This window comes from Phascolarctos cinereus, unplaced genomic scaffold, assembly GCF_003287225.1.
Source record: "Phascolarctos cinereus isolate Bilbo 61053 unplaced genomic scaffold, phaCin_HiC Scaffold_5;HRSCAF=322, whole genome shotgun sequence".
NCBI classification, from domain to species: Eukaryota; Metazoa; Chordata; class Mammalia; order Diprotodontia; family Phascolarctidae; genus Phascolarctos; species Phascolarctos cinereus.
The window spans coordinates 324,186,596-324,199,533 of record NW_027555958.1 but is presented as its reverse complement, the minus strand read 5'-3'; the positions used below and the strand labels follow the sequence as shown (position 1 = coordinate 324,199,533).

Sequence of the window (12,938 nt, the reverse complement as noted above, 5' to 3'; positions counted from 1 at the left end):
CCTACATAGAGTGGGAGCTGATATGGCAGTGTGAAAAACAGCCAAGAGATACAGATTTCCAGAGCCCATCTTACACCCCCAGGGATACAGGGAAAGTAAGACTAGACAAAAGGGGAAAGAGGTTGTCAAAGAGATATAGATCTGTGATGGCTGATCACAAAGTAAAATACTTCTGTTTTTCAGCTCTTTAGCTGGGTATGACTGGTACCCATTTCTAAGCATGTTCCATCACCTTGTTATAAACTTGATTTTACAGAACTAGTTTTATTCCTTGTCAACACCTGTGGTTAGCAAAACTAATGAAGACATCAAAAAACTCTGATGTTATATTCAACATGCCACACTCACAGATCCTCACCTCTGCAAAGGAGCAAATATCTCCTTTGGATCCAAGCTTGATCTTTATTAAGTTGAAACATTTAGTTTCAATCATTTTGTTTTTGTTTTTCATACACATTGTTGTAGTCTTGTATATCGATTTCCTAACTCGAATAACTACTTTACTTTGCATCAGTTTGTATGTTTTTTCGTTCTCTGTATTCATTTTGTTTCTTATAGCACACTAACATTCTATTACATTCATATAACACAATTTGTTTATTCATTCCCCAATTGATGAGCATCTACTTTGTTTCCGGTTCTTTGCAACCACAAAAAGAGGTGCTATATTTTAGTGTATGTAAAGTCTTTCTTTTTGCCAATGACTCCTCAAGGTACAGGCCTACCAGTGTAATCTGGGTTGTTCTCTACTCTTGATAGTCTTTGTTTTGTTTCCCTATTTCCACAGTTGCAGCAGGCCTTGCTAAAGCAGTTCCTTTGGCTAAGTAGTTCCTAGCTAAGCTCTTCTTGGAGCACCAGAGTTCATGGGAAAGCAAGATCTCATCCCCTCTCCACCAATCCGGTATAGTTCCAACAGACAGTTCTCTTTCCCAGGGTGCTGTCTCATTGGTGCACAGAAGCTTGTAGGAGGGGCTGCATTATGCTGTCTTTTAGTTTTAGATAGACAATTTATCATATTAAAAAAAAATCCTTCTTATGCCTATGCTTCATAGGGCTAGTTTTGTTGTTGTTGTTGTTTTTTAGCATAAATGAATGTTGTACTTTGTTATAAGCTTTTTCTGCATCTATTAATATAATCATGTGGTTTGGGGGATTTTTTTCTTTTTAATATGATTAATTATGTTCATTGTTTTCCTAATGTTGAACCATCCTTGCATCCCTTCTATGAATCCAGTGATTTTTTGGGATGAATTGCTGTAGTCTATTTAAAGCCTTTTAATTTATGTTCTATGCCCTAATATTATTAAGGGCAGCTAAGCTGCACAGTGGATAGAGCACCAGGCCTGAAGTCAGGAAGACTCATCTTGGTGAATTAAAATCTGGCCTCAGACACTTACTAGCTGTGTGACCCTGGGCAAGTCAGTTAACCCTGTTTGCCTCAATTTCTTCATTTGTAAAATGAGCCAGAGAAAGAAATAGCAAACCACTCCAGTATCTTTGCTAAGAAAACCTCAAATGGGGTCACATAGAGTTGGACACGACTGAACAACAAAACAACAACAATATTATTGATCTATACTTTTCCTTCTCTGCTTTGTCCATCCTTAAGTTAGGTATCAGTGATATATTTGTCTCTTAAAAGGAATTTAGCGGAGTGCTTTCTTTAACAATTTTTGGGAATAGTTTGTGTAGCACAGGTATTAATTGTCCTTTAAAATTTTAACAGAATTCTCCTAGAAATCCCCACCTCCTTTAGTAGTTCTTTTACATCTGAATCAAAAAAATTTTTTTTTTCCTAAGACTGGATAATCTAAGAACCTAGTTTGGTGTTCTATTAATTTAGATACTGTATATTTTGGTAACTAATCCTCTCTCTCTCTCTCTCTCTCTCAATCTCGTTAGCTAATCCTCTCTTGAGTTCTCGGTTTTCTTGGCCCATAACTATGTATAGTGTATTCTGATAATTTTTTATTTCAACAAGTTTTGTTGTCATTTCACCTTGATCATCTTTTAAAATTTTATTTTCTTCATTTTCTAATATTACTATTATTATTATTATTATTATTATTATTATTATTTAGGCAATTGGGGTTAAGTGATTTGCCCAGGGTCACACAGCTAGTAAGAGTCAAGTGTTTGGTCTGAGGCTGGATTTGAAGTCAGGTCCTCCTAACTTCAGGGCCGGTGCTCTATCCACTGCGCCACCTAGCTGCCACCTAGCTGTCCCCCTCCTTTTCTTCTTAATCAATTTGACAAAAGGTTTGTCAACTTTGCTAGTCCTTTCAAAGAATCAGCTTTTGGTTTTATCACTGCTTTAGGGTTTTTTTTGTTTGTTTCTAATTTATTTATTCCTCCTTTAATTTTCAAGATTTCTTTTGTGCATATTTTGGGTTTGTTTGTTTGCTTTCTAAATTCTAATTGCATGTTCAGTTAATTAATGCTCCTTTTCTATTCTGTCAATGTATATTTTTAGGGACATAATTTTTCCTCAGATGCATTTGAGATATTTTTGTAAGTTATCATTGTCTTTCATAGAGTTGTTAATTTTTTTTGTGATTTATTCTTTGCCCCACTCATTGTTGAGGATTTCATCATTAAAGTTCCATTTAGATCTGTCTTTTGCTTTTGTTATTTGTATTTTTATTGTATGGTGATCTGTAAAGGATACATTTAGTATTTCTGCTTTCTTACATATATCTGGAAGTTATCTGTGTCCTAATACATGTTCTACTGTCTAAAAAGTAGTACTGAAAAATATGTATATGCTTTGGTGCTACTATTTAGTGTTTTGACTCTAATTTCTCCAATAGTTTATTCAGTTCTATGTTTTCCTTTTTATCATTCTGTTACATTTGTCAGTCTCTAAAAGAGGACTAGTAAGAGCTGCTGTTATTTTGTTATCTCAGTCTTTTGCAAGTCAGTTAATTTTTCCTTTATGAATTTAGATGCTTTGCCATTTGGTAAACATATATTTAATACTGATATTTGTTCATTTTCTTTCTTAAAGTTCTTTTTTAAATTATACTTTACTTTTTTCAGTCAGCAAAAATCCACCTTTTCTCCCTCTCATCCTAATTTATCCTTCCCCCCAAATGGGAACAAAAGAAAAACAAATCCATTGTTATTAACATATATAATTAAACAAAACAAAGTTTTTCACTTGCCATATTAAAAAGAAAAGGTTTTATTCTACACTCTGAGTGAGTTCTTCACCTCTGTTATGAGGTGGATAGTATGTTTATCATTAGTCCTCTGGAATTATCCATTATGCTGATCAGAGTTTCTAATTCTTTCAAAGTTGTTTATCTTTACAATATTCTTGTCATTCTATAAATTGTTCTCCTGGTTCTGCTTGCTTCACTCTACATCAGTTCATACAAGTCTTCCCAGGTTTCTCTGAAATAATTTCCTTTATCATTTCTTACAGTATTCCATCACATTTATATATCATAACTTGTTCACCCATTACCCAAAGGATGAGCCCCTGCCTCAGATTCCCATTCTTTACCATCTCAAAAAGAGATATAAAATTTTTGTACATCATTAGTTTGTTTTCTTTATAATTAAACCTTCCATAATTTACCTTCCTTCTAATTCTCCCTTCTCCTCTTCCTCTATCTCCTTGTTGAGTGAAATGTATTTCAGTACCCAGCTCTGTGTATATATGTACGTTTTCTCCTCATTTGACAAGTTCAGAGTGAAATTCAAGTGTCAGCCACTTCCTCCATCTCCTCTTCCTTGTTTGCGTAGATATCTGTTTGTACGCTCTGATTACATGAGATTATTTTCTCTAACCTTCCTTTCACTTCCCGTCCCCCAACCCCCAGTATATTCCTTTTCCCCTCTCTTTCCATTCTTAGGATCATCAAAAGATTATGGATCCACTCTCAGGCCTTATCTAATTAGGCTTCCTCTATGAACCTTGATGATGATAGGGTTTAGAGGGGACACATGCAACCTCTCCTCATATTTAAACAGTTTAAATGTTTTAGTCCCTTATCATTGTTCGTTTGTGTTTATATTTTCATATTTCTCTTAACTCCTGTGTTTATTAGGAATGAATCATTAAAGATCCCATAGGATCTCCCTGTAGGATTATACTTAATTTTTCTGGGTAAGCTATTCTTGGCTCTAAGTGCATACCCTTTGCTTTCTGGAATATCATATTCCATGTTCTCTGATCCTTTATAGTGGTAGGCTGCTAAATAGTATGTAATCTTGACTATAGCTCCTTGGTTACCAAATTCTTTGCTTCTGGATTCTTGCAATATTTTTTCTTTGACCTGGAAGTTCTGCATTTTGGCTCTCACTTTCTTGGGAGTTTTCATTTGGGGGTTTCTTTCAGGAAGTAACCAGTAGATTCTTTCTATTTCTATTTTGCTCTCTAGCTTTAAGAGATATGGACAGTTTCCTTTTAAAATTACTTGAAACATGATGTCTAGGATCTTATTTTGGTCGTGACATTTTTAGATAGTTCAATGATTCTTAAATTTTTTCTCCTTAGCCATTTGGAACTATGCCCAAAGGGCTATAAAAATGTGCATACCCTTTGACCCAGCAATACCACTTCTAGGTCTGTATCCCAAAGAGATCATAAAAACGGGAAAAGGACCCATATGTACAAAAATATTTATAGCAGCTCTTTTTGTGGTGGCAAAGAATTAGAAATTGAGGGGATATCCATCAGTTGGGGAATGGCTGAACAAGTTGTGGTATATGAATGTAATGGAATACTATCATGCTATAAGAAATGATGAGCAGGTGGACTTCAGAAAAACCTGGAAAGACTTCTATGAACTGGTGCTGAGTGAGCAGAACCAGGAGAACATTCTATACAGTAACAGCCACACTGTGTGATGACTAACTTTGATAGACTTATCTCTTTTTGGCAATGAAAGGATCTAAGACAACTCCAAAAAGATTCATGATGGAAAATGCTGTCCACAACTAGAAAAAAGAACTATGGAGTCTGAGTGCAGATCGAAGTATATTATTTGTTCTCTCTCTCTCTCTCTCTCTCTTTTTTCTTTCTCATGGTTTCTCCCATTGGTTCTGATTCTTCTTTACAACATGACTAATGTGAAAATAGGTTTAATATGAATGTATATGTAGAGCCTATATCAAATTACATGCCATCTTGGGGTGGGGGGAGGAGAAAGAGATGGTAAGAAAATTTGAAACTCAAAATCTTATAGAAGTGAATGTTGAAAACAAAAAATAAATAAATAATTAGAAAAATTTTTTTTTCTCCTTGCTCTGTTATCTAGGTCAGTTGTTTGTGCTATGAGATACTTTATATTTTCTTTAAATTTTTTTCAGCCTTTTGACTTTGTTTTAATATTTCTTGTTGTCTCATGGAGTTTTTGGTTTCTATTTTATCCATTCTAGTTTTCAGGAAGTTTTTTGCTTGAGCAAAGTTGTATACCTCTTGTGCAGACACAAGGGAATTACTTCCCTTTTCAATTCTTTCTGTCATAGCTCTCATTTCTTTTTCAAATTTTTCCTCAAATACTCTCATTCCATTTATAAAAACAATTTTTAACTCTTACTTCATCTCTTCCAAAAACTCTAGTTGAGTTTGTCTCCAAGCTGTGTTTTTCTCTGGGATAATGCTTATAGAAGTTTTAGAGTAATTCTCTTCTTTGTTTGTGTTTTGTGTCCCTGCCACCATAATTGCTCATTACAGTGGGGTTCTTTTTTTTTTTCTTTTCTTTTCTTTCTTTTCCTTTTTTTGCCCATTCTTCCAGGGACTTAATATTAGGGCTGAGCTATGTGCACTTCTGGAGGGAAGGTCTGGATGGGTCCTGTTGCTGCTTTACTGAGTACTGTATTATTCTAGGTTCTCAGGGACAGGCTGGAGACCTTCAAGCTTTCAGTGCTCTAGGGCAAAGTCTGATGTCTACCCCCCTGGTCTGAGCTCTGCAAGTTCCTGACCTAGATTTGGGTCAAGCAAGAGTAGACTGAACCCAGTTAGCCAAATGAAGAGCTCTGCTACTTCAGAGTGACAGAACTGGTCTGGGAGTAATGCCTTCATTGTTCTGGTTCTGCTACTGCTACTGCTGCTGCTGGCTTCTGAACTTCCTCCTTTCTCCACCTCCCATTACTGAGAAATGGCTTCGACACTTTGAAGGTCTCCTCACTTTGCCCTGTATTTGTGACCCAAGACAAAGCTCCTACTTGGTACTTGTCCCCATTGAAGTACCCCTGTGTGGGTCTGTGGGAGCCCCATTATGGGGCTGAGTCCTCCTCTTGCCTTGGTATGCAGCCTCTCCCTTTTCCTTTCCCAGATTGCACATTATTGAAGAAATTTCCATTTGGATGGCTAGCGCCCAACTCTCAAACTCAGACTGGATCTCTTGGGAACTATACAAGTTAACAATCTGAAAACTCTGGATTACTCACAAGATAAACTCCAAGCCTAGAAGTGTTCCATTCTCAAGATCACTAGGCTCTGGTCTAAAAAAGGAATCAGAAAGTCAAAAAGTATATGAGAACTAAGAATCCAGAAACTTGCTTCTCAAAGGTTTGCCTCAGCAAGCATCCTCCTTCCTGTATTCTACTCTGGAAATCCAAGGGAGAGAAAAATGCAGAAAGAGAATAGGGAAACAGTACTAAGGTTTCATCTCACACTTAACAAATTGGCAAATATGACAAAAGATGTAAATAGTCAATGCTGAAAGAACTATGGAAAGATAAGCACACTAACATAATGTAAGTAGAGTTATGAATTGGTCTAACCATTCTGGAAAGCAATTGGAATTATGCTTTTTAAAAAAAGTCACTAAAACACCACAATTTTTGACTCAGAGGTCCAATTGCTAGGCATCTTCCTCAGTGTGGTCAAAAACATAAAGAAATAATTTGAAACAGCACTTTTTTTTGTGGTAGCAAAGAGCTGGAAGTAAAATAGATGTACATCAATTGGAGAATGGCAAAACAAAGTGTGGTTAATGGAATGTTACAGTGCTATAAGGGACAATGAGTATGTAGAATGTAGAGAAGCATGGGAAGATTTATATAAATTCATTACTAGTGAAGTAGGCAGAATCAGAAAATCAATATTACAATGATTGCAACAATGTAAATAGAACAAAAAGGTAAAACTGCAGCTCATGGAATTATAATATCCCACATTGGCCTTGGAGAAGAGTTGAGAAAAATGTACCTTTATTATCTCTTTGTAGAGTTGGGGGATTATGGGTGTGTAATATTTGAAATACTGTTGGACGAGGTTGATGTTTTGATTGGTTTGGCTGAACTGATTTTTTTTTCCTGTCCTTCCAAACCTTTATTACAGCTTTTTGAAAAGGAGTAGAAAATATTCAGAAATGAAGGTAATACAAAAAAACAAAATACCAGTAAAAATTCATTAAAAAAAAAAGGGATGAGACGTTTCATAGCACATTCTTATAGATCATAAAACTGTGACTTCCCTGACCAGAGTCCATCCTCTTGACTCTCAGTAAACCAATCATCTGGAGGAAGACACGATTGCTGAAGCCAAATGAGTAGGGTGTGTCAGAGTTTGAATTCCAAGTGATGTGCTCTTCAGTCAGACAATAAGCATTTATTAAGTGCTTGTTATGTGCCAAGCACTGTTAATTTGTGTCAATACTAATGAGGGCAAAAATAGATCCTCATCCCCAAGGAGTTCATATTCTAATGGAGAAGAAAACATGCGAAAAATTGCACATTCAAGATATATACAGTGTAAATGGAAAGTCATCTCGAGGAAAGGCATTGGGTAAGGGGAAAAGGGAATGATTGGGAAAGGTGCGTTGTAAAGGGTGGGATATAAGCTGTCTTGAAGAAAGCCAGGGAAGCCAGGCAGCAAAGGTGAGGATAGAGAGCATTCCAGGCATGGGGGAACAGCCAGTGAAAAGGTTTGGAGTCTGGAGATGGAGTTTGGTGTTTGAAGAACAGCAAAGCAAGCCAGCGTAGCTAGATCATAAAGTACATCATAATGAAGGCTGGCAGAGTAGGAAGGGGACATATTGTAAAGGACTTTATGTGTTAAACAGGATTTTATATTTGATCCTGAAGGTATTAGGAAGCCTTTGTAATATCTATTCCACACACCCCCCTTCTCTCCTCTGACACTGCCACCACTCTAGTGAAGGCCCTCATCACCTCAGGCCTGGACCACTGCAATAACCAGTTGGTGGGTCTACCTGCCTCAGGTGTTTCCCCATCCCAACTCATCCTCTATTCAGCCACCAAAGTGATTTTCATACAGCACAGGTCTGAGTATGTTACTCCTCAGTGTAGTAGCTTCCTATGGCCTCTAGAATGAAATACAAAATGCTGATGGCATTCAAAGATCTTCATCACCTAGCCCCCTCTTAACCTTTCCAGTCTTTTTACATCTTAGTCCCTTACTCTGATCCAGCTACACTGGCCTCCTTGCTGTTCTGTGAGCAAGACACTCACATCTCTTTGGCGCCAGGCATTTTCTCTGGACTGTCCCCCATGCCTAGAATGCTTTCCCTCCTCAACTCTGTCTATTGACTTCTCTGGCCTTTTTAAAGTTCCAACTAAAATTCCACCTTTTAAAAGAGGGCTTTCCCAACCCCTCTTAATTTTAGTGCCTTCTCTCTATGAATGATTTCCTATTTATCTTGCATGTAACTTGCTTTGTATATATTTGTATGGTAGATTGTAAGCTCTTTGAGGGCATGGACTGTCTTCCTCCTTTTGTATCCCCAGAGTTTAGCACAGTGCCTGAAGCAGAGTAGGTGCTAAATAAACGTTTACTGAAGAGTAGGTGTTAAATAAATGTCTATTGATTGCTTGACTGATCAGCACCCTGCACCTCCTCTGATTGAAGAGAGGAGCCATAAGCTCCTCCATTGAAGGAGGGGACAGGATAGACATCTCAGATATCTCTTCATTTATAATCTATCTGAACTAATTTTGGACTTTTCGGACTTCTTTGATCAGCAACATTCATTTTGAATTTCTTTAGGTTCTTCACTATGCCCCCATGCTGGGAACCTCCACCCCCCACTTTTCAGCTCTCTTTTGTGCATTGTCTTCCCCTGTTATATATCCTTGAGGGCAGGGACTGACTTTCTGTTTTGTTTAGTTTTTTTGTTTGTTTGTTTTTGCTGAGGCAATTGGGGTTAAGTGACTTGCCCAGAGTCACACAGCTAGTGAGTGTTATGTGTGTGAGTATTTGAACTCAGCTCCTTATGATTCCAGGGCCTGTGCTCTATCCACTGCACCACCTACCTGCCCCAGGGACTATCTTTCTTTTTTTAGTATTTGTAACCCTAGCACTTAGCACAGAACTTGGCACACAGTAAGCACGTAATAAATGTTTACTGACTATTCATCAGAGACTACAGCTCAAGAGAGGGATTAGAGCAGGAAATTATATCTGGGAATCATCTGTGGAGAAATGATTGATCCCATGGGAACTGATGAGGTCCCCTAAAGGGAGAAGAGCCTTGGAGGACCCCCAAATTTAGTGGGTGTGGCCTGGATGAAGATTGAGCAAAAGAGATTGAGGAGTGAATGGTTAGACATATTGGAAAAAAACCTGGAAAGGGCAATGTCACTAAAACTTAGAAAGGAGAGAGTATCCAGGAGAAGGTGACTGATAGTGTCGAAAGTTGCAGAGAGGTCAAAAAGGATAAAGATTAAGAAAAGACTATTATATTTGGCAATTAAGAGAACACATAATTAAAGAGAAAGCAGTTTCAGTGATGAGGTCAGAAGCTAAATTGCCAAGGATTTAAATGTGAGAGGAGAGGATATGGAAGCATTTAGTAAAAACAGCTTTCTCAAGCAATTTAACAGTAACAATTGCTAATGGGAATGTTGGATCAAGTAAGGGTTTTTTGAGGATGGGGGAAATATAGCAGCAGGTAAAAAGTCAGTTGAGAATGAGAGATTAAAGATTAGAGTGGGAATGATAGAGGGGGAATCTGTTGGAGAAGACAGGAAGGAATAGGTTATTGTGTGCATATTGAGAGGTTTGTCTTGGCAAGGAGAAGGGCCATTTCTTCTTATGAGAAAGAGATAAAAGAAGGAGATAGTGGGGAAAGCTGAGTGATGTGAGATGCAGCAAAGTCAATATCCTGTGATCTCTTCAAATTGATTGGAACTCATTAAATTGATCAAAGACTTCCTGATCAACCAATCCTATTACATGATGTTGGCGTCAGATTTTGGAGTGTCTTATATTCCAGCCTGTGGAATTTTTATTTTACCATAGAGGGAACAGAGAGCACTAAAAGGTTTTAAACAGACCAGGCCCAAGATTATTTTGGCATTTGTGTGGAGAATGGATTGGAGAGGGAAGCGACTTGAAGTAGGTACACCACTTTAGAGGCTATTACAATATTTCAGAGATGGGATCCTGAACTAGAGCGGTGACTATATGAATGGAGAGATGGGAACTGATTGACCAAAGAAATTATGTGGAAGACTTTGCAACTGTCTAACTAAGGCTATCACCTTCTACCCCTGCCCTGCAGTGAGAAGAAAAAACTGAGGATGACTCCAAGGTTATGCTTGGGTACGTATAGAAACACGTTGGTATGTTGGACCAAATCAGAGAAGTTTGTTGAAGTCCCATTGCTCTTTGAAGTTCAACTCAAATACCACCTTTGGTATTTGAAGCTTTCCCTCATTCCAGCTCCATAAACACCCTTCTTGTTCAAACTTCACATAGAACTTTGTTTGCACTTTCTGGTGCTCTAATCATGAGCATGCTTAACACGATAAGCAATATAAGCAGGGTGTTAGGTGCTGGATCTGTTTGTGTGACCTTACACAAGTCACTTAACTTCCTTCAACCTCAGGTTTCTTATCTGTAAAATGGGTATAATAACCGTACTACTTGCCAGCCAAGGCTGTTAGGCTGATGAAGTGAGATAATCTTTATGAAGCATTTTGCAAACCAAAAAGTGCTATACAAATGTATTATTATAATTACGCATTGCATATATGTAAGTACTCCCCCCCCTTTTTAATATGGGCATTTAACTTATTGAAGAAGGAATAAAAAGTACATTTGAGTAAGAAATAGAAAAGCAGCCTGAAGAGAGATACATTGCTTTCAGAGGACTAGAGTGAAAATAGCCCCTTTTGTTGGCAAAAGTACTGACTAATGGTTGCAGTGCATTGTTTCCCAGAATCTAATTTACATATGACTGCTTTAAGATATGGAACTTCCCTTCTGTGGAAATGAGTCAGAGAACTCTTTGATAACTATGGGAAAATTGAACATTGACTATTTATGTCACATCTGACAAATGTGGACTTGGTGTTTCTCAACCTAATACAGGGGTGGATAAATATCTAGGAGGGGTCCCTAATTTGTGGCAGGAAAGCTGACTGAGAAGCCACATGAACCTGGGGAATTAGAAGGTAGAAGCCAATGAGATGAACTGTTTACAGAAGTTGAGACATTGCAAGCTAGAAGAAGAATACAGAAGTCAACACATAATAGCCCAGTTGATTCCAGATGACTAATGAGGCACAGACTCTGCTGCTGCTGATATTGGCTGTTGAACTGATGAGGGAGCTCCAACTGATCCTGGAAGATAACTGGAGAAAGGCTCTCTTGGTCTTTAGTACCATCTATACCTGGAAAGTGGGGAAACTCTTTTGAGGTTTGGCTACTTTGCTCTTTATTGCTCTTCAATGGCTAAAGAAGGACAAACTACTCAAAACCAAAGAACAGACTTAAATAGTTTTATAGATACTAGGCTTACAGGAACTGCTTTTCACTGAAAGTCTGTAATGCTGCCTTAGCATTCAGCCAAGGGAGCAGAAATGAAAAGCTTTTCAGATTCCAGGCTTAAGGCTAAAAAGAGAGTAGCAAGGAAGCAGCTTTGTCTATTAGGGGAGTGGAGAGGCTCAGACAAGACAGGATCATAAAGGGAGTAAGGATCTTAAGACCTACAGGCTAGAATTATGAGTTGCTCTAGGCACAAAGATTTATTTCCGTTACCTCCTTCACTGCTAGGTTTCTGTAATTTTATGCCTACTTTCCTCCATGGACTCTATCCATTGCAGGAAAGTATGACACATTTGTGAGCAATTATGGTATTAACATTATTGCTTTGCCTTGCTTAGTAAATGTTTCATGATTAAGAGTTAACAGTGTCATCTTGATTTGTTTAAATAGGAAGTAAACCAGTGGGGGCTCAGGAGGGATACTAGTGAGTAGAAGTATATCTTACCCTATCACCCCTTCCCCAGCAGGATTTCCTCTAGGACCCTGAGGACCAAGTTGTAGCAGCATAGCCGCCCTTTGGGGAAACAACCCTGATCTGCCATCATGGGTGCAGTCATAGCCCAGGAAGAAAGAAGGAAATTGGGGGAAGAGCATCCCTAACTGTGCTTCAGTGGAATGTAAGTGTTATGAGGACAGAAACATTGTACTGTTTATAATTTCTCTCTCTCCCAGACAGAAGCACAGTGGGTTTGTTTTTTTTTTAAACACAGTAGGCTCTTAGTAAACGTTGAAATGGGTTAATAGGAGGAATTGACAGACAAGAATAGAATCCTCTCTCTTGTTTTCCTTATTTTCTTGTGCTCTTGTTTTCATATTTGAATACAAGTACAAAATACAGAATAGTTAAAATAAATGGGCAAGTCATTTAAGCTCTGTTTGCCTTAATCCACTGCAGAAGGAGAAGGTAACCCATTAAAGTGTCTTTGCCAAGAAAACACCGTGGACCGCATGGGTCACAAAGAGTCAGACGGGACTGAAAAACAACAAAATAATTTAAAAGAAAACATTAAAGCATTGTTAAAAGTTTGCTGAATTGAAGGAAAAGTTGAAGTTTATGGGTCCCCCTTCCTCACTGCCACCTAAGCGTAGCACTTAATCAGGATTCAGTACACAAAACTCTTGAGACAGATGGCCCAACTCTACCTCTGACGCATGCGTATCTAATCCCTGGTCACCACCTAGCCTGCTC

At 38.0% G+C, this 12,938-nt stretch overlaps 1 protein-coding gene and 1 long non-coding RNA gene across 2 annotated transcripts in view; both read right to left on the bottom strand.

Annotated features, from left to right (window-relative positions):
- RXFP4 (relaxin family peptide/INSL5 receptor 4) overlaps positions 1-12,938 on the bottom strand; it is a 27,253-nt gene that overhangs the window by 14,062 nt on the left and 253 nt on the right. The gene's annotated exons all lie outside the window — the stretch shown is intronic.
- LOC110211939 (uncharacterized) overlaps positions 1-12,938 on the bottom strand; it is a 27,491-nt gene that overhangs the window by 14,336 nt on the left and 217 nt on the right. The window lies entirely within an intron of this gene.